Here is a 21,164-nt window from a genome sequence, read left to right on the forward strand (position 1 = left end):
TGCTACTGTTATGAATCATAATGTAAATATCTGATATGCAGGATGTATTTTCATTATTAAAAATTGAACATAATTAAAGCATAGTGATTAATCACAAAAATAATATGTAATTATATATTGTGAAATATTTACTTATAATTACAAATAAATGAAATTTTGTCTTGAAGCATGGTGTAGCATGGATAACAGTCTTAATATAACATAGTAAACTACATTGCTACATTTTGCGACAGTATGCATAAAAATCCAACATCAGTGTGAAGGTTGAGATTGCTTCATTCTCACCAGATCAGAAATTCTCGGGGCAGTCTTTGCAAGAGCACAATGAGATCATCTTCCACAACAAGTCTACTTCTGTATTTAGACTTGATAACCAACAAGCTGCAAAACTCTGTTTCATAAATATATGTTGTTGGAAATGGAAGAAGAAGCAACATAATCTCAGACAGAATAGGATATGACTGCAAACACTTGATCCAGAATTTTGTAACTTGCATTGTAGAGAAATCAGTTCTCGCTGCATCACTGTTAATATTAATAAGTTCAATGAACTCCTCTTCTGCTGTCTCAAGAGCATCGTCAACTTTGACTATGAATGAGCTTCTGGCAAGTGCAAATGGAGTGTCAGGTAGATTTGGAAAGTACTATGAAATTTCATCTACAAGCATGTGCAAGTGTTCTTTCACAGAAATTATCATTGTAACCCTTTTGTCTTGTTCAATGTCATGTCCCTCAAAGAAAGCAGATAAGGTAGGCAACATGTAAATTTTATTTTCATCCCTTTTTTTTTTTTAAGCTCGTTTCATTTGCAATGATCGGATCTTTTCAGACAAATTGAGGCATGTTGCATTTTGTCCTTGCAGTGATAAATTTAACTCATTCAAGATGGCAAAGATGGCAACCAAGTAAACTATTTTCTGCAGTTCACTTTTATTGCTGAAAAATGCTTCAAACTGTGGTCTTCCTGATTAAAAAAACGTTTTGAGTTCATCACAAAGCTCAAAAACACATTTTAAAACTTTTCCTCTTGACAACCATCTCACTTCAGTGTGAAATAGCAGAGCATTGTTCAGCACATCCAACTGGTTGCACAGTTGTGAGAACAGTCGACTATTTTAAAGTGCTCACCTTTACAAAATTGACAGAAGTTATGACATTTTTCATTACTTCTTGTAACTCTTGTGTCAGCATCTTCATTGCTAATATTTGCCAATGAATCATACACTGAGTTCTGATGACTTTTCTTGACTCATTCAGTACCAAATGTTGAAATCCAGATCGATATCCTAGCATAGCTGGAGCACCATCTGTGCAAACACCACAAACTTTTTCCCAAGAGATCTTATGCTCTTTCAGTAATGAACCAACTGTGTTAAATACATCACGTGCAGTAGTTTCATTTCAAGAGGTTTGCAAGAAAGAAAGTCATCTTTAAAGTCGCCACCATTAATATACCTCACATAAACCAGTAAATGTGAACAGTTTGCAATGTTTGTAGTTTCATCAAGCTGGATACTAAATATTAGAAGTGGAGCAGATTTAATTTCCTGGATTACCTAATCAAGAATATCAGCAGACATGTCATCTATTCTTCTGAGAACAGTGTCGTTAGATAAGGAAATTGCACTCAATTTCATAACAAATTTTTGTCTCCAATCACAACTTGAACAATGTCTTTAGCTGCTGGCGACAGTAAATCCTCAGCAATGGTGTGAGGTTTCATAGCTCTGGCAATTCTGAGTGCCACCAAATATGAAGCTTCAATGGCTGCTACATTTTGTTTGTGGTACTTGCCATCAATTTCAAGTATGGCTTTCTTGAGTCCATCAGATTTGCTTCTAAAATAGTTAGTATCCTTTCTGGCAAAGCTCTAATGCTTGCTATCAAAATGGCATTTTAGTTTGTTTGGCTTCATAGATTTGGCTGATAGAACTTCAAAACAAATAAGACATTGCAGTTTCTCAATTCCTGCTGTAATTATTGAGGTAAAACCATGCTGTAAAAAATCCTCACTATATTTTCTTTTCTTAACGTTCTTTACACTATCCATCGTCATGGGATGGTTTGCTAATGAAAAGAATATACAACAATAGCTTTAATAACACAAAAGATGATACATGGCATAGTTCACTCAATACAGTTCATTAAAGTTTCCTATGATTTACCATTCTCTGTGTTGTTTTTTTTACATACCTGTTACTATCACAAGGGGGCAGTATTCACATCAACCACAGCTGAATATAAAAAGACCAATCAGCATCCAGATTAAGTTCCTATGGCACAGATATTTTTTTTGCAGTAGGTGATGATTTTACATTACATGATTTTACATTTACCCATTATAATTCATGAAGTGTCGTTTCACCTCCAATACTGCTGATTTCAACACAGCGGCTGCTTTCTACACAGTAGCTGCTCTCTACACATGTGTGACTGGTCCACATAAGTACATTATGGCGCCAACCCTGTCACATACACCTGTATTTGTACAAGGTGTATGTGATGGGGTTGGCGTGATGATGTCATCACTCCAGGTACTTGTATGTGGGTGTATCTGCATGTGGGCGGACCCGCTTGGAGACAGAGGAGTGGTGTCTCAGTTTCTAAGACCATCGGAAATATGTGTTTTCCGATGGTCTTAGGCGACCCCCGTGAAAGGGTCCTTCAACCCCCAAAGGGGTCGCGACCCACAGGTTGAGAACCGCTGATCTAGGGCCACTGGATCAGGGTGCTGGGTTGGGGTGGCAGATCTATGTGATCAGGCATGCTTCATGTCAAGGTGAGAAGGTGGGCCAAGTGCTCCACTGGTGAAGACGTTGGGCTGGGCCAGGTACTGCTCTGTTGGTGGAGGGGTGGGCCAAATTGGGAGCTGTTTCACTGGTGAAGGGGCCAAGCAGGGCCAGGCTGGGCACTACTCATCTGGTGGAGGAGGCATGCCTGGCTGTGTGCTGCTCTATTGGTGGAGGGGGTGGGCCAGATCAGGCACTCAGCTCACAGAAGAGGTTGTTTGGGAGCTCCTCATATTATGTTTTTATTTTATTTTAATAATGTCTATTATTTCTTTCATGAATCATGCCTTTGCTGTTGTAACTACATTTCATTTTCCTACCCAAGTTCATCTAGATTTTTTTTTTTATATTGTCTCCTAGGAGTTTTATAGTTTTGTGTTTTACATGTATTCATTTTGAGTTTTGTAAAGGGTATTAAATCTGTGTCTAGATTATTTTTTATGCATGTGGGTGTCCATTCATTTCAGAACCATTTGTTGAAAAAACTATCTTTGCTCCACTGTAATATCTTTTCTCATTTGTTAAAGGTCAATTGATTACATTTATGTGAGCTTATTTCTAGGTTCTCCATTGATCTATTTGTTTGTTCTATCATCAGTACCACATTGTCTTGATTATTGTATCTTCATTGTAAGTCTTCAAGTCAGGTAGTGCTAGTGCTCTGACTTTGTTCTTCTCTTTCAATATTGTGTTGATTATTTAGATATTTTGCTTCTCCACATAGTTATGAACTTTAGAATCACTTTGCTAATATATACAAAATAACTAGCTGGGATTTTTATTTGAATTTCAATGACTTTATAAATTAAGTGGAATTTCTCTCCACTTATTTAGTTTTGTGATACTTTTCAGCAGAGTTTTTAGTTTTCATCATATAGATCTTGTTCATATTTTGTTAGATTTATACCTAAGTATTTTATTTTGTGTGTGTGTGTAAATGGTATTATATTTTTAATTTCATTTGTCCATTGCTGATTCAGATTTTCTTTAAGAACAACAAAAAATTATGGAAATGTTTGACTCAGCATATAAGGTATGTATGCATGAAATGCATGAAGAAAGTAAGATATCAAAAATAAAATTAATGAACATTTATGTAAATTTTACTGTATAGTATATACTAAGCACTGGAAGGACTTAAAGTTGAATAGATACTAAAACTTTGTACTTAAAGATTTGTTTCACTTTTATTTCTGTCACTTAAGATTTTTAAGCCACAGCATATATGAGTACAAGTGTTTTAAAAATTAAAATAACTCAATATTTGTATTACCTTAAATCAGATGGTAGAAAGTTATATGAATGGTTAATTTGCCATCAAAATTATAAGGGATTCATTTTTGTTTAGCCCTCCCATCCTGGTGATTTTGTTTTAGGTATTTGCATTAATAGACCCCAGAAAGCTACTAAAGTTTTTATATAAAACCTTCATTCAGCTATCCCTAGTGGAAGATAAATGGCACCTCTCCTTTTACATATATATATATATATATATATATATATATATATATATATTATTGATTTTTTTACAGAGAGGAATAGAGAGTTAGAAACATCGATGAGAGAGAATCATCGATCAGCTGCCTCTTGCCCACCCCCTACTGGGGATGTGCCCGCAACCAAGGTACATGCCTTTGACCGGAATCGAACCAAGGACCCTTCAGTCCCCAAGCCGACGCTCTATCCACTGAGCCAAATGGTTTCGGCGGCACCTCTCCTTTGTGTTTCTATTCTTCTAGGAGGCAAACTTTTCTCAGTAGCTACATACCGTGTTTCCCCGAAAATAAGATATCCTCTGAAAATAAGACATCCTCCGAAAATAAGACCTAGTGCATGGAAAGATAAGACATCCCCTGAAAATAAGACCTAGTGCAACTTTGGGAGAAAAAATTAATATAAGACACTGTCTTGTTTTCAGGGAAACAGGGTAGAAGTGTCCCCCTTTCATCTCATTGTCCAGAATTACATACCATGCCTGTAGATAAAACAATCTTTGGTAAAGGGAATAGTACATCCACCAAAAGTAGGATATTTGTGAAGAAAGGAGTCCTCTTTAGAATTATAATACATCAATGAATACTGCTAGTTATATAGATAGGGTCTAGTGTAAAAGCTGGTGATATCACAAAAGCATTGTATATTAATTCGACCATGAAGGTCATGATCATGTCTTCCAATCCCTGATGAGGAAACTAAGACCTAGGGAATCTAATATAATGCTATCCATCCAAGGCCATAGTTCTGTACAATAGAACTTGCATCTAGTTTACCAGATTTCTACTCCAGCATATTTTCTTTTCCTTTGTAAAAAATCTCTATTGTTGAAAGTATTACATATGTCTCTCTTTTCCCCCCACGAGCATTTTTTGTATGAGGTCCATCCCATCATAATTTCTTGATTTAATCCCCTATTTTCACTAGTCCAATAGCAAAACACTATATTCAGAAGAAAAAAATCAAAGATCTGAAAAATTGAAGTTATTTTTGGTTAGATCTTTAGAGATAGAAGAATTGTTAGGTTTTAAAGACATTTCAGAGGTGAATCTTGTTCTTTTAAAAATGATTTATCTTGCCTGGACCGGTTTTGCTCAGTGGATAGAGCGTCAGCCTGGGGACTGAAAGGTCCCGGGTTTGATTCTGGTCGAGGGCATGTACCTTGGTTGTGGGCGCATCCCCAGTAGGAGGTGTGCAAGAGACAGCTGATTGATGATTCTCTCTCATCGATGTTTCTAACTCTCTATCCCTCTCTCTTCCTCTCTGTGAAAAATCAATAAAATATATATTTTTAAATGATTTATCTTAACATTTTTAAATAAAAAAGTAACAAAAGTATAAATTATTTTGCTTTTTTATTGAAATATATCATAAGAAAAGTTATGAATGTTGTTATGAATATTCTTTTATTTAAACAGTTTTATCTGTTTTCTCACCTTGTCTTAATTATCAAGTATGTTTTTTCCTTTGAGAGAAAATTTTTTAATATATATTTTATTGATTTTCCACAGAGAGGAAGGGAGAGGGACAGAGAGCCAGAAACATCGATGAGAGAGAAACATTGACCAGCTGCCTCCTGAACACCCCCTACTGGTGTTCAGAAACACAAAGGTGAGGTGCCATTTATCTTCTGCAACCAATGTACAAGCCCTTGACCGGAATCAAACCTGGGACCCTTCAGTCTGCAGGCCGACGCTCTATCCACTGAGCCAAACCAGTTTCTGCAAGAGAGAAAAATTTTTTATTTGTCAAATTACTGCATACCCATACTATTATGTATTTTTTCAGATTACTTCATGAGCTCGATACCTTTACATATTTTAAATCATATATATCGATACTATAAATGGATTCAAAAGAATTTTATTAACCCAAGACTTGATCCTAGAGTATTCTGCTATTAATTTACCCAGCTTTCCCCAACAAACACATTTTCCATCACCCTAGACAGCCTTATTTGGATCATACCCATAGGCTGGCCCATGACACAGGAACATATTTTTCATTTTGATAGTTATCTTCTTAGGCTACAAAAGTAAATCCAAGAATTAAAGTATTTAATTTTTTTTAATTCTGTTGATCTCCTAAGATTTAGGACCTAAATAATTTCCTTGTGTCTGTTTTATAATAGAGTCTCTATTGAAGAAATGTGAAACCACAGAATACAGATAAAAAACTTTGAGGTCCTGGTATATTATCATAATCACAAGCAGCTTTATACCTTTCTGAGGCAATCCAGCTCCCTTATTTTTTACTTTCAAGGCACTTTTATCAGTAAGCTTGTTGACAAAAAGAGAGCAAAAACAAATCTGACCTGCCTTCCAAAGGAGAGGAGTTTATAAAAAAATAGATACTATTGGATTATTAGAGAGGGTAGTGTTATTCTCTAATAACTGCTACCAAATGGCATCAATTGCATGGTACTTGAGCTTTTCTCTAATATTTTACCACTTGCATTTCCAGCTCAGACCCATATAACTTTCAATTGCTAACTTGAGTATGTGACATCAAGACATAGCTGATCTTCATTTTATACAAGTGTAGAAAGACGATGGCTTACTTGGTATCAGTATGTCTTTTAATCCTCACTTCACATCAATCTCAATACTCACCTTCTGTGAAAAACTTTCCTCCACTACCTCTACCATTCTCTAAGAGATCCTAGGGTTCCTTCCCTTTTCAGATCCTGGTCCTATTTTTGGCTCCAGCTTACATTTTGTTTTAATTTCTTTATTGATTAAGATATCACATATTTGTCCTCATCACCCCATTCCCATCCCAAACCCCTCCCCACATATGTACCCACCTCCCTGTTGTCCATGTCCACTGGTCAGGCTTATACGCATGCATACATGTCCTTTGATTGACCTCTCCCCCTCCCCTACCTTCCATCTGAGGTTTGACAGTCTTATCAATGCTTCCTTGTCTCTGGGTCTGTTTTTGTTAATCAGTTTATGTTGTTCATTATTTCTCCTAGATGTATGAGATCATGTGATACAAGAAATACACTTATAAGAACTGAAAATGAGACAATTAATAATGGTTATCCTGGGAGGCAAACGAATCAGTCTGTAGTGAGTTTCATTCTGGGCCAACAGTTCTTTTGAGTCCCAATTTCTATGTCAAACAGTTCCTTATGTGTACATGTCAGCAATGATATTACAGTTCTGAATGGTGGACAAATGGTGGCAATGCAGGTCCGACCCTCTCTGGTATGGTCCTGGGCAACCTGCAGTGATACACAGTTGCTGACTGCTAGTATGGAAAGGCAACGTCAGAGTCTTCCATCTCTGGTCTGTTTCTCTTCTGTCTTCGTGGCTGGAGCATACTTGTCAATTCCTCTCTGTTGCAGGAATTCTCATGATCTTGGAGTGTTTTCTGAAAATATAAAAACATATTCTTGACCAAAAGTTAAAGGATTATTTTCTACAAATTTGACTTTTTCATTTTTTGTCCAAACAATTTCCTCTGGCTTGTTTTGATACAATGTGTGTTTTTTATGGGTGTCTTGTGGTGCTGAGCAGTATACCTTTGGAGATGAAGGTCCCAGGGTCTGTGGGTCTGCAGCTGGGGTAGCAGAACCTTGGCTGGAGTTGCTGCTGGGTCGCGGGGCACTTCCAAGGCCTGTCTTATTGGTGGTGTTGATAAGTTCCAAAAAAAGGCCATTCTCCCCTTCAAAATGGCATGGGTTCCATGTTGGAGTCCCACCATACTGGGAGTGCTGTAACGGTGTTAGTCTCTCCTTGTCAAAGAGAGCCTGTCCACCAGCCCCTGCTGTTCCTGCAAGATTTAACATTTCCTCACTCACTCTCACACACACACCACACACATCCACACACACTCCTTTCATACCCTCACTCATTCACTTCCTCTCCTTCACCTCTGTCCTGCCAGCTGCCATCTTCCTCCTCCCCAGCTTACATTTTGGATATATTTATTGGCTCTACTGTTTGTTATTCCTCCATACTTTTCAATTTTATTAAAAAATTTCCCTACTTACAGCTCTAATTATTTTTGCTTATCAATGTAATTATCATTTCTGTTTTATTATATGTAATATGTCTTTCATGGTCCTTTCTCCAACCACTTCTGTTTGATCTGCCTGAATAGTTGCCCTTGTTCTGTCATTCCTTGTTCAAACACCAAGTCCCTCACTCTGGCATCCAAAACTTTAAATGAGGCTCTGACACTTCTTTTTCTCATCACTGACTACTTATCCTTCTTATCTTATGCATGATCAAAGTTGTACTTTTTTTTTTCCATTATTGAACAAGCATTAATTATGCTTACCTATTTCCTTGCCTTCAAGTGTTTTTATATAGCTTATACAGGTTTATACATCTTGAGTGTCTTCTACAGCTTTTTCTTTTTGATAGAATATACCATTTCCTTCCCCTAAACATAACCTAGTCACTATTCTAGCACTCTTTAATGCCCATTTCAAATGCAACCTCCTCCAATGAGTTTTTATTGAAAATCTCTTGCCATCCTTTCTTTATTGCTTAGTAGTTTGCCCACTTTTAATGAATAGTATATGATTCTGTAAGACAGGAGGAGTCAGTCACATTAGTTGTTTTTAGAGCCTAGTATTCTAAGCTCTGACATTATTAAAGAGTCTATGAGACTGTTGTACAAAGAATACAACTCATTTATCCTTTAGTAATTCTAACTAATCTTTTGACACAGAGGGCACACTCTTCTGATTTAGTTTAAAATTTCTTATTTGCTGTTTCTATATGTCAGTTATTGACCATCATTAATTTTTTTAAAATATATTTTATTGATTTTTACAGAGAGGAAGGGAGAGAGATAGAGAGCTAGAAACATCTATGGGAGAGAAAAATCCACCAGCCGCCTCTTGCACACCCCCTACCGGGGATGTGCCCGCAACTAATGTACTTGCCCTTGACCGGAATCAAACATGGGACCTTTCAGTCCGCAGACCGACGCTCTACCACTGAGCCAAACCGGTTTTGGTGACCATCATTAAATTTTAAAATATAATACAATTATTATTGTACTATGTTTCATTTACTAAATATATTTTAATTAACTGTTTATCTTCAAAATTTATATTTTTCTTCCTTAAAAAAATGGGTTACATTTGTGATGCAAACCTAATAACAATGCTTGTGTTTTCTGTGTACATGTACAAATCTTTCCTAATGCGTTTCCCCAAAAAGGTACTGTCCTTTCACTGTATTAAAGGACACTGTGCTAAAATAGGCATGGGTACCTTTGGGACCAAAATACATGTGAGTTAAGCACTTTAGCTGAATTTTAGATATTTCTTTTATAAATTCAAATGAACAGCAATCATCAATATGATTAATTTATTGAAACTGAATGACTTTGCAAATATGCTCCTTGTTGGCCCATGATTTATAAGAGTGAAAGAAACATTTTACATCTAATAATAGAAAACACTTAAAATGAATCATAGTCTTTTCTTGTTCAGGAAATTAATGGAGTTTGGGGAGGTAGACAATGAGAGTTATATACTTTGAAGGCCCAAATCTTCCAGGCTACTTGAGATTCCTTTCATGTATGCAAGATTGACATTCTAAGAGGAATCTAGTGATCTGAATGTGTTCAACTTTTCCTTAGATATTTACACAACAAGATGGATTTTATTTTTCAAATGAGGATATACAAAAGGAAGTAAAAAGGAAAATTCTCCTGACTAGAGTCACCTAATTCCCACTAAAGTCTTTTGTATACACTGAAACTGTTAAAATGTAACTAACTGTGTATTTGTCAATTTGCAGAACTTGAAAATGGAATTTCTGAATCTGATGCAGAAAACATCCTATGGAATAAAAGCCTTTTATGCAAATTATTCCACTGGGAGTGCAACCACTTGCTATGACATGCACTGACCATCAGGGGGCGGCACAGAACATTGCAGGTGGCAGTGAAGGTACTACTGGCCCCAATGGGTCCCAACAAGAGCTGGACCATGGCAGGATGGTGCAGCAGGTGAGCAGGAGGCACCAGGCCAAGATGGGTGAGAGCAGGGGCTTGATTGCCCTGATAATTGCCACACAGATAGCAACCAGCAATGGTGGCAGGTGGCAAGGCCACTGCCAGGCTCCCAGGCACTGAGGCAGCCAGGCAAGGGGCCCATCCCTGACCAATTGCCCTGCAGATACAGAGGCCAGCAGGTTCTGATTGCCTATTCGGGGCCAGGCCCCAGGCTGGGATGGGGAATTGTGGCTAAGGGGTAGGGGGTGACCTACCTCCCACAGTGTCTGAGTGGGGAGGCTGCGACCTCTCTCCAGCTACCCGGGGATGTTGGTAATGGAGATGGAGGTACGATGACAATGGGGGTGTCCACTGAGCTCACCCTGCTAGCCTCCCCTGGGACTCTATAGCTCATGCACCATGGAAGGTCCCAAGCTCAGTTGATGGGCGCCCACAAAGAGCCCGCCCTGTGCCCGCCCATCCTCTTTTAGATGAGTTGGGCCAAAGCCACCAGATCTGCAGGGGCTGATTGGGCTCCCCATGGGTTCCTATAGGAGCCAGTCTGCAAGGCAGCTGCGAAAGAGCATGCTGCCCGCCTAGCTTCTGTATGGTGCTGCTGAGTGGCCCAGAGGCCCACATTGTGCCCCAGCCCATGGCTTCTCCATGTGGGAACTCAGGCGCCATGACTTGGGGGAGGAGGGCAGGTGGGAGCCCAGGCGCCCAGGTGCTGCCCAGGGCCCAAAGGTCAACTGGGATCTGCCCTTCCATGTCAGACACTCACGCTTTGATCGCTGGCCAGGCCTAGGGACTATACTCATGCATGAATTTCATGCACCAGAACTCTATTTTCTATATAAATATGTCAATGTTTGCAAGTGTCATCGTTGGTGAAGGAAGTATCTTGTCTCTATTCTTGTCTATATCTTGTTTCTATATTTTGTCAGGGTACATTATTAAACTATTTTTTTTTCAAATTATTTGTTCTTTATCAGCACTTAGGAAATATTTTCTAGAATGCAATTTGCAATGGCTTATATTTATGTAAGACTACCTCTTTCTACTAGTTTTCATAGAATCTATGTTGGGGTTCAAGGCATGTAGTCTCCAAATACAGAACAATGGTATATTGATTAGTTATTATAGAATGAAAACAACTTGAGAAGCAGCAGGAACAGAATGGACTCTCTGAATCTCCTCTTTCTTTCTAAATGTAACAAATAAATCCCCAGGTGAAAGGTCTTATCTTCTATAAAAGGGCTAACCACAAAGATAGACCACATATTGGGTAATAAATAAATAAATAAACAAATAAATAAAATAAAATAAAAGGGCTAACCAAAATCCAGACAAATAGACAGCCTTATAATCAGAAATAGAGAATACAGAGCTAAGAAGCTTATATAAGGAAACACATGTTAATTTTACTCATTTACTTCCTTTAACTCTATTCTACTTAAAATCCTTATTAACTACACATCCTCAACCCATGCTCTCTTGTCTTGTCAAATCCCCCCAAATTTATTTATTTATTTATTTATTTTATGGAAAGGATATAAACAGCCTGCTCTATTTCTTTCACAGATAATTATTCTTTTAGTTCTCCTGTATACACATAATAAAACTTGAGATTTTTCTCCTGTTACTCTGCTTTGTTTCAATTTTATTAGTACTCCAGTCACAAGAATTTAAGTAGCATAGGAGACAGATTTCCGTCTGCCCACTGAAGGTGTTCAGAACAGACCTCCCCAAGATGTCCTACTTTGGCATGTGGATTATTTTGAGCTGAAGGCAATTGAGACCCTGCAGCTCAGGAGAAACTTTTACTTCTCTTTTATAGAATTTAAATTAGAGACCTTGCTCATAATAAAAGTTATTACCAGAAATAACATTTTATGATCTATCAATTAGGCAGGGCAAACTTCTAATTACTGAACATCTGCTCCTATTGTCCTACAAATTGCTTTCATGTCCCCCAAAGCTCCAGGCTTCTTACATAATTCCTTAGCTCAGGATGTCACATATACCTGGATTTTACCTTTCTATCTCTGAATCTCTCATGTATGTAAGGTCTCTGACTTTCTCATGATGTGGGATTCCCATACATACATAATTAAATTCGTTGTTTTTCTTTTGTTAGTCTCTCATGTTGACTTAATTATTTGACCCATGGAAAAAACCTAGAAGATAGAGGAAAAATTATCCTCCCCCATACCAACATATTCAACCAGATTTATCTGTCCCCCTATGTTGTTCCTTTCTCAGCACACTATTGGCTGATATCTTACCTTGTATAATAAATATTTTACCATTTTGATCTAATTCGTGTTAATTTCTTTTCTTCAGGCTGTTCTACATGTTCTTATTCACATTTTTATTAGTATAAGAAAGTTTATTTATATGTTGAAAACTTGTTCATATTAATCTCCAAAGTGTATTCTGGTGATCTTTAAGTTGTAACTGTCATCACCTTGATAAAATAACTGTGGTCTGCTACATGGTGTGACTGATGCTTGATAAGGATTCAGTTATAAATTGAAACAAAATTTCTTATCTTAAAGGGTAAAGGGCTCATTTTAGAGAAAGGAAAGCATCTGCTTCCCCACTTTTTTGCCAAAGACATTAAGATGTGTTCTCTTGCATTTGATTTTATTCATTTCTGTTTTTGTCAGTAGAGATAAACTTTCAAGAAAATTTCATCAGTATTTACTAAGATAATTCCTAATTGCAATGACATTAAAGGGCTGTGGCTGCTAACAAGCTTAGAGCTATAATTACATGACAGTGTTTTTTTTACTTCAAAATAAAGTTTCAGAGGCATAAGAAGTTATGCTTATCTAATATTTAAACATGAAATTTAATTAGAAAGTAAAAATCGAATTAAAACATATTTAACTGGAAACCTATTTTATTGATTTACTTACCTTTTTACTAGAAATAATGTTTGAGCCTAAAGAATATAGATAAGATTATAGAAGCAATACTTTTCATACTTATATTTTAGCAGTACACTACTTTTGAGGAAGAATTATATAAATTAACATCAATGTAATATTTATAATGAAAATCTTTGCATACTTATTAAATTTACAGTTTTTAATTTAACATACTTCTTTTTGGTATTATCAGATATTATAATTTATTTATTTTTTCTTTGGGAAATTATAAAATCCAAAACTGCACAGTGGAAAGAAATTACTATGAGTGTCAAAATCCCTTCCAAACTACAGAGGACTTAAGTAATAATCTTGGTATAAATTTATTGGATTAGAATTCTTCACTTTTAAAATAAATATATAATTTTCTTCATCTCTTCAACATGAACTGTTTTGAAAACATATTATATGTATTTATAATACTATAAACTTAGAAACATCCTGAGATAAAATGAATAAATAATCATGACAAGTCAATTTTCCTTGAAATGTTGTTGATTTGCACAAAACTAAGACTACACCGAACCAGTTTCGGCATAAATCTTGAATTTCTATTCATTGAAATTAAATGTTCTTTCAATATATTAAAATTTATAATTACTAGCTATTTAAACTACCAGTTTTATTTCATCTGTTAAATGTTAAAACTGAAATACTGGCCGAAACCAGTTTGGCTCAGTGGATAGAGTGTCGGCCTGCGGACTCAAGGGTCCCAGGTTCAATTTCGGTCAAGAGCATGTACCTTGGTTGTGGACACATCCCCAGTAGGGGATGTGCAGGAAGCAGCTGATTGATGTTTCTCTCTCATTGATGTTTCTAACTCTATCTCTCTCCCTTCCTCTCTGTAAAAAATCAATAAAATATATTTTAAAAAACATCAACATGACTTTATAAAAAAAAACAAACACTGAAATATTGATTTATACAGAAAATGACCTTTTACTTATGTCATTATAGTAAATTAATACTGTGTACTCAAGATACACAAGCCCATTTTAAGATTAACAATAATTAAAAAGATTTAAGGCGGAAAAAAAATGCTTTAATTGTATTCCTGAATACAATAGGAAAAATAACTTCTCTTTTCTTAAAAAATTTAAAGAAGATGGTGTATGAGTAAAAATATTGATATCTGAAACAATGTTTATACTATAAATTGTTTCCCTCAGCTTGGTAAATCAGTTCCTCAAGTTAGCACTTGTTTTGAAACCTGGATATTAAAAATATGTCCAATATTTAGTTTTTATATATCATCCAGTCTTTAAATAACTGAAGATCTAGACTTTGATCATTGCTTGTTAACAAAAATCAATCACTGTTCACAAAACAAAAACTCTTGTTAAAATGATTAACAGGGAATTTATGGGAAACCCATAAAAGAAAGAGCTATTAGTTTATTAAAGGATTATATTGGAATGTAAGGACCAGGAAAATGTCAGAATAAGTGGCATTAATGTAATATTAAAATCAGTCCTTAAATAAAACAAATGTCTCTCTTTAGTTTTTTAGAAAAACAAATAATAGAGTCAAAATGCTTAGTCTTGCATTCCAGGGTTAAACTGAAAGGAATTCCCAAAGTTGCAGAAATTGGAAGATTATTATAATTATACTAGAGGCCCAGTGCACAAATTCATGCATGGGTGGGGACCCTTGGTGTGGCCTGTGGGGCTTGGATTGAAACTGGCAGTCCAACACCACCTGCACTCCTGCCTGCCACTCCCAGCCCCACTGCACCTGCTGGGAACTCGCACCCAGTCATTCCTGATCAGGAGAGGCTTATGCCGCCACAAAGGCGCTCAACAGCCGTGAGCACTGGATCTGGTGCCCATCTCAAGATGGGGGGGAACCAGGACACTATTGGCCCTCCTGGCAGGCAGTGAGAAGCCTTTACCAGCCTAGGATCCTAATCCCTCCCACTGACTTTCACGCTGGTTATCAGGAGCTACCAGGTGACCACTTTTATATTGTTTCTTCCTTGTGGAGTGTCTAGGGAGGGGAAGTGGCTGACGTGCCCAAGGCTGACTTCTAGGAGGCCAGGGGCAGCACTGTCAGGGATCATGTCTGCAGTGCCAGTCCATCAGTGCCTGGCCCATTCTCCAGAGATTGGACCTACATGACTACTGAGGGAGTGAGTGGCTGCCACTTAGATTGAGGGCTGCCAGGATGGGTTGGTCATGTGAGCAGCACTCCTACTGTGGGAGTGCACTGACCACCAGGGGACAGCTCCTGCATTGAGAGTCTGCCCCCTGGTGGTCAGTGCACGTCATAGCGACTGGTTGACCAGTTGTTTGGTCACTTAGGCTTATAGATAGATAGATAGATAGATAGATAGATAGATAGATAGATAGATATTTATAAAAATGGTAATATTTTATTGTGGCTTTACAGTTTAGCTCAGACTGAGGGTTGCATGGTTTGATAGAGGGCAAGATTAATTAGGATATTTTGACTCTGTTCTTCCTTAAATGAACCTGATCTACAAATTTTGGCAACAAGAATTTAAGTCCAAAACTGTAAATACCGAAGTGTGTAGAATTAATATTTTATGATATCAGGTACTACTTTTATAATTTTAAAAAGAATACATTTAATAAGAAAATAAACCTTTCAGGTAAATCCAAGGGAATCTGAATTTTAAGCTAGCACCCCAGATGATTATTAGATAGACTGAAATGTGAGAAATTCTGCATTAGAAATTGTAGTCATCAAGTAGGGTTTTTCTTTTTCCAATCAGGTAGTTTGTATCTCACTTTTACAATTAAGGTGTCCATCTATTTAAAGGAATATGTGTTTACTGTAATTAAGGAGAGGGTTATCAAACAGAAGCAACAGGAATGGTATTTTATTTCAAGATAGTACATGTACTATGTAAAAAAGAACACATTTTTATTTTATTGACTTAATCTTTTGATCTGTGTGTTGAAATTTCTTACCCTTGTGGCAATATAAAACCACAATACATTATAGTCAAAATAAATTGCCTCAATGATTCACCTTAGATTTATAAAAATATAAGGAAGTACTAGAGCCTCTTTCCCCCTCACAATTTTATGAAATTTAAGTGAGAATTTAGTACCCATTTTAAATTTAAATTATTCTCTGAAGTGGAACACTTCCCTATATATTTACCTAACTGCAACTTTACAGTAATATAGGTATATCTGAAAGTTTGTCATGTGTCTTATATAACCCATACATTGTATTTTATTATGAATTAATCTATATACTGAACATTTTTAATTATATCATATTAGTGGCCCAGTGCATGAAATTCGTGCACAGGGGAGGAAGGTGTCCCTCAGCCCGGCCTGCACCCTCTCCAATTTAGGGCCCCTCAGGGGATGCCGACTGCTGGTTTAGGCCCAATCCCTCTCACAATCCAGGACCACTGGCTCCTAACTGCTCACCTGCTTGCTGACCTGATCATCCCCAACTGCCCCTTCCACCAGCCTGCTTGCCCTCAACTGCCCCCCTCCCGTGCTGGCTTGCTCGACCCCCCCTGTCAGCCTGCTCTCCCCCAACTGCCATCCCTGCCAGCCTGATCATCCCAACTTCCCTCCCCTCCTGGCCTGATCACCCCTAACCACCTCTGCATCAGCCCCACCACCATGGCTTTCTCCAGGACATCTGGAAGGTCTCCTGGAAGGTCTGATTAGCATATTACCCTTTTATTAGTATCTATTGGTACAGCTTACAACTCAAATAGGAAAGCAATAGAAACATTTGTTTAAAACAAAAGGATATAGTATCAGGATATAAGAAAAATATTACAGTTGTGTATGTCTGGGTGTACATGGCATACATGTGCTAACATGTGTAAAAATTATTTTATTACTCTTATTACTGGCCTGTTTTATTATTGATTTAATTTTTCTACATTCAGAAGTTGCCTTACATAGCTTCTTTTAAATGTTTGATAGTATAGCTAATAAAGAATATTATTATTGATAATATATATTAATATCCAATATAAACTGTTGATAATAAATAATAAGATACTTAAATACTTTGGCATAAAGATGATAAAACAGAAAATATGTAACATAACATCATATGTATACGTTATTGCTTCTCCCTCCTCCTCTTTTATTCATTTTTTTGCATATTGGTTTGAGGAATAGTGACAAGATTATGAAAAACTTAGCTGGAGCAAGCATATTTGTCCACTAGCCCTTAGATCTTTTCTCTGGCAGGAGTGGATAAAGCAACTGTGATGTGTGATTGATAGGGGCACAGAGGAGGCCTTTGGAATAGGGAAAAACATGAGGGCAGCTTGTCTTTAGAGTTCTGAGTCAGGTAGATTATGGGATTTCCCAAAATTTTCTCCTTAAGCAAGCTCACTTTTTCTCAACTTTCACTGATAACCTTATTTTAGAATATTTATTTTATCTCTCAATTTGTTTATGTGATGTATCATGTTTATTGATTTGCAGATAATGTACCATCATTGCATCTTGGGATAAATCCTACTTGGTCATGGTGTATGATCTTTCTGATGTACTGCTGGATCCAATTTGCTAGAATTTTGTTGAGGATTTTGGCATCTATGTTCATGAGGGATATTAGCATCTGATTTTCTTTTATTGTGTTATCTTTATCTTGTTTTGGTATTAGGGTGATGCTGGCTTTATAGAAGGAGCTTAGAAGTGTTCCTTTCTCTTAAATTTCTAGGCCCCATTCAATACCAATTGACCCATATTCTCAAGAAGAGGGTCAAGAAATCTGTGCTTTCTCTTCTTCTAATATATATGTTTTGTTTTAATTTTTAATCCTCACCCGAGGATATGGTTGTTTTTTTTTTTTTATTGACTTGAGAGAGAGAGGAATGGAGAGTGAGAGAGAAACATTGATCACTTGAGCAGTTGCCTCACATCCGTGCCCAACTGGGATTTGAACCCACAACCTAGGTATGTGACCTGACCAGGAATTGAACTTGAAACCTTTAGGTGTATAGGACAATGCTCTAAACAACTGAGCTCTCCAGCCAGGGCTAACATATGCTTTGAGTAGCAGAATGAGAAGACATACTTCTTTAACTGTAATTTATTGTGATTATAATTATTTTTCATGATTGGTAGAAAAAAAAAGAAGAATTATTTGTGGTCATATAGATTTCAGTGCAGTAGAATCCTAAATAATTCTTGTTTCATTTATTTCAATGTCATTTTGTTGCAATTGCAATATTTGTTTCTTTACCATAACAATTACCTAATCCAAGGAAATTAGTTAACCACATGAACCACTGGTAAATATTTGTATTTTATAGACACTTAATTATCAGAAGAAAATGCAGTATAAATTGCACTGAATAAATTTACTATCAATTTACATGTTGATTGTAATTTATTCTAAGTGATTCTTTATATTATTCATACTTTGATTCAAATATATCTGTTTATGTGTTACTAGGTTCATGTGAATGGCAATTTGACAGCATTAATATCTAAACTTCTCCCATCTAATTTGTGAAGTCAGTGTTTATAGTTTAGAAAGAGTCTTTAAATTATGAATATGAGAGCAGAGTTTTTAAAACTTCAAGCAGTCTCCTGCAGATCAACCACCAAGGAATAATTCAGAACCATTCATTTAAAGGATTAAGGATTTACTTCATATATTTCTGTGAACACTATATCCCAGATCAAAAGTTGGGGGTGGGACTTACAAAGGCAAAACCCATAAAATTTATCAAGGAAAAGGACTGGCCAGTTTATACAAATCCTTGATTTGCCATTTCAAGACTGGCATAAACTGACTGCTTTATGGGGCAAATCCATATGATGAATTGGAATAAAATAGTCACAAGTTTACTAAAAAGGCTAATATTTTTTTCTGAAATGCTAAAGCTTCCTTTTTCTGATATTCTAACTGTTTGCTTTATGACATATTCAGGCTCTGGGTCATGTAGCAGAAAAATCCCTAGGTACTTACTCAAGGCCCAGTGAATATTGCCAAAATTCCAACCATCATATCCACCTTCTATGAAGCATAAAAAGAGGAACAGCGGTGATAAAAGTGTGCTCTCTCACTTTTGATTGAGAAATACCATACAGCCCTTATGATTGTAGCTTATTAGCTAAATCTTAATTAAATGACCAAACCCAACTGGAGAAAGACTGAGATATTCCCTTCTCTTACTCACATGATTGAATAAATCAAGGATTTGTCAGCAAGGAGGAAAGGGTGAGTCATTATTGGGGCAACCAAACAGCAGTCTCCTCCAGAAGGGCACACAATAAGGATTTTTGTCCCCAGTAGTACAAAGATATCTAATATTTTTTCAATCTAGTTTTTTAGGCATAATGTCTTTTGATCTTTAAATATGTCCATAAAATTATACGTAGTAATGCAACAAGAGCATATTTTTCTTTAATCTCTCCTTCATATTTGTCATTAAAGAGAATCCAGGCACAAATACAATATAAGAATATGCACATTTTATCCAGGAGTCTGCCTCCACTTTGTTAGTTTATTTTGTTCATTAGATTCCACATAAGATTGAAAGCATATGGTATTTGTCTTCCTCTGACTGGCTTATTTTACTTAGCATAATGCTCTCCAGGTCCATCCCATGCTTCTCAAAAAGTAAGATTTCATGGACACAGAGAACCGACTGACAGCTGTCATAGGAGGGGATTGGGAGCCAGGTGAGAAAGGAGGTAGAAGAAGGTAAAGGTGATGGAAGGATACTTGACTTGGGTTATTATACACACAATCAATATGCAGATAACATATTGCAGAACTGTATACCTGAAACATGTATAATTTTATTAACCAATGTCACCCCAACGGCCTTTTTTAGGAACTCATCAACACCAACAAGACAGGCCTTGGAACTGCTCCGCTACCCAGCAGCCACTCTACCCAAAATCCTGCTACACAAGCTGCAGACCCGTGGGCCCTGGGACCTCCACCTCGAAAGGTGCACTGCTTGGCAGCAATAAGTGCAACCTCCCCCTCCCCAGCAGCAGAATTCTGGATTTGGATTCACGCATTTCCAGCTGAATTCATGATTCGTGGTTTTTTGGCTGGATTCTTGGGTTTCCAGCAGTGCAGTTAACCAGCACTCCACTCTTAGGCAGCACCTAGGAGCCTCTGAGAGCCCCCGAGGGTGTGATTCTGTACAGACAAGGGTGAGTGACCCCACAGTAGATATTTTGAATTCCCTCTTTCTGGATAATTGTCCATTTTAACTGCAGTGGCTCAACCTCATTGCCAGGACCCCTCAGAGTGCATCAGAACTTTGCACCTGGAAAGTGCACCTCCACAGAGGCAAAGTTCCAATAGTCAGGCAGTCTAAGCCCATCTACCCACAGGGCGCTAATGGGAGCACTGTGAACTCTCCTTAGGCGTGATTTTGAACAAGTGGGGGCGGGGGAGGCGCAACCTCCCCTCCGGCAGTAGAAGTTTTGAATTCACTTATCCTGGATACCGGCCCACAGGTACCTCATTTGCACGGCTACACTGCCAGGGCTTTTCAGAGTCCTTCAGTGTGCCTCACTGGCAAACTTACTGAGGGTGCTCCTGTGAGTTGCCACTGGGAGTAAGTGCCTATCCACCACAGGTACAACAGCAAAAGCTGGGTCTGCCCACCCCACAACTGCAGGACTCTGGGCAACACAGTCACACCTTTCCAAAGATCAGGCCCCCTGAGCCTCATCATCCCAACAGACGGTTCTTGGAAACCACTGGGAGTCCCTGCTAGGAACACATGATTACAATTAAGGGTGCAAGATAGAAAAAAATGGGATAGTCCCCTCCATAGCAGTTGACTCCTAGACACTGCAGTTGTGTCCCTAAAGCTCACAGGCCTACATCAAAAGAACACAAATAGCTCACTAGAAAGCTACACTAGATTAATAAGCCCAGGAGAACTGAGAGATTACACCAGTAGCACCAACCTCAAAAGAACCTGGGCAGCAAAGAAATTGGATTTATAATTAGAGCATTACAGGAAACATGGGAAGACAAAAAAGCAATCCCCAAA

At 37.4% G+C, this 21,164-nt stretch overlaps 1 long non-coding RNA gene across 1 annotated transcript; it reads right to left on the minus strand.

Annotated features, from left to right (window-relative positions):
- Positions 1 to 605: 605 nt before the first annotated feature.
- Positions 606 to 20,817, minus strand: LOC118719911. The gene is made up of 3 exons (XR_004988314.2): positions 20,807 to 20,817; positions 12,283 to 12,286; positions 606 to 2,067 (listed from the first exon to the last, which is right to left on the minus strand). It is a non-coding gene; the product is annotated as an uncharacterized LOC118719911 (long non-coding RNA).
- Positions 20,818 to 21,164: the final 347 nt, after the last annotated feature.

This window comes from Pipistrellus kuhlii, unplaced genomic scaffold (genome assembly GCF_014108245.1).
Source record: "Pipistrellus kuhlii isolate mPipKuh1 unplaced genomic scaffold, mPipKuh1.p scaffold_m20_p_16, whole genome shotgun sequence".
Lineage (NCBI taxonomy): Eukaryota > Metazoa > Chordata > Mammalia > Chiroptera > Vespertilionidae > Pipistrellus > Pipistrellus kuhlii.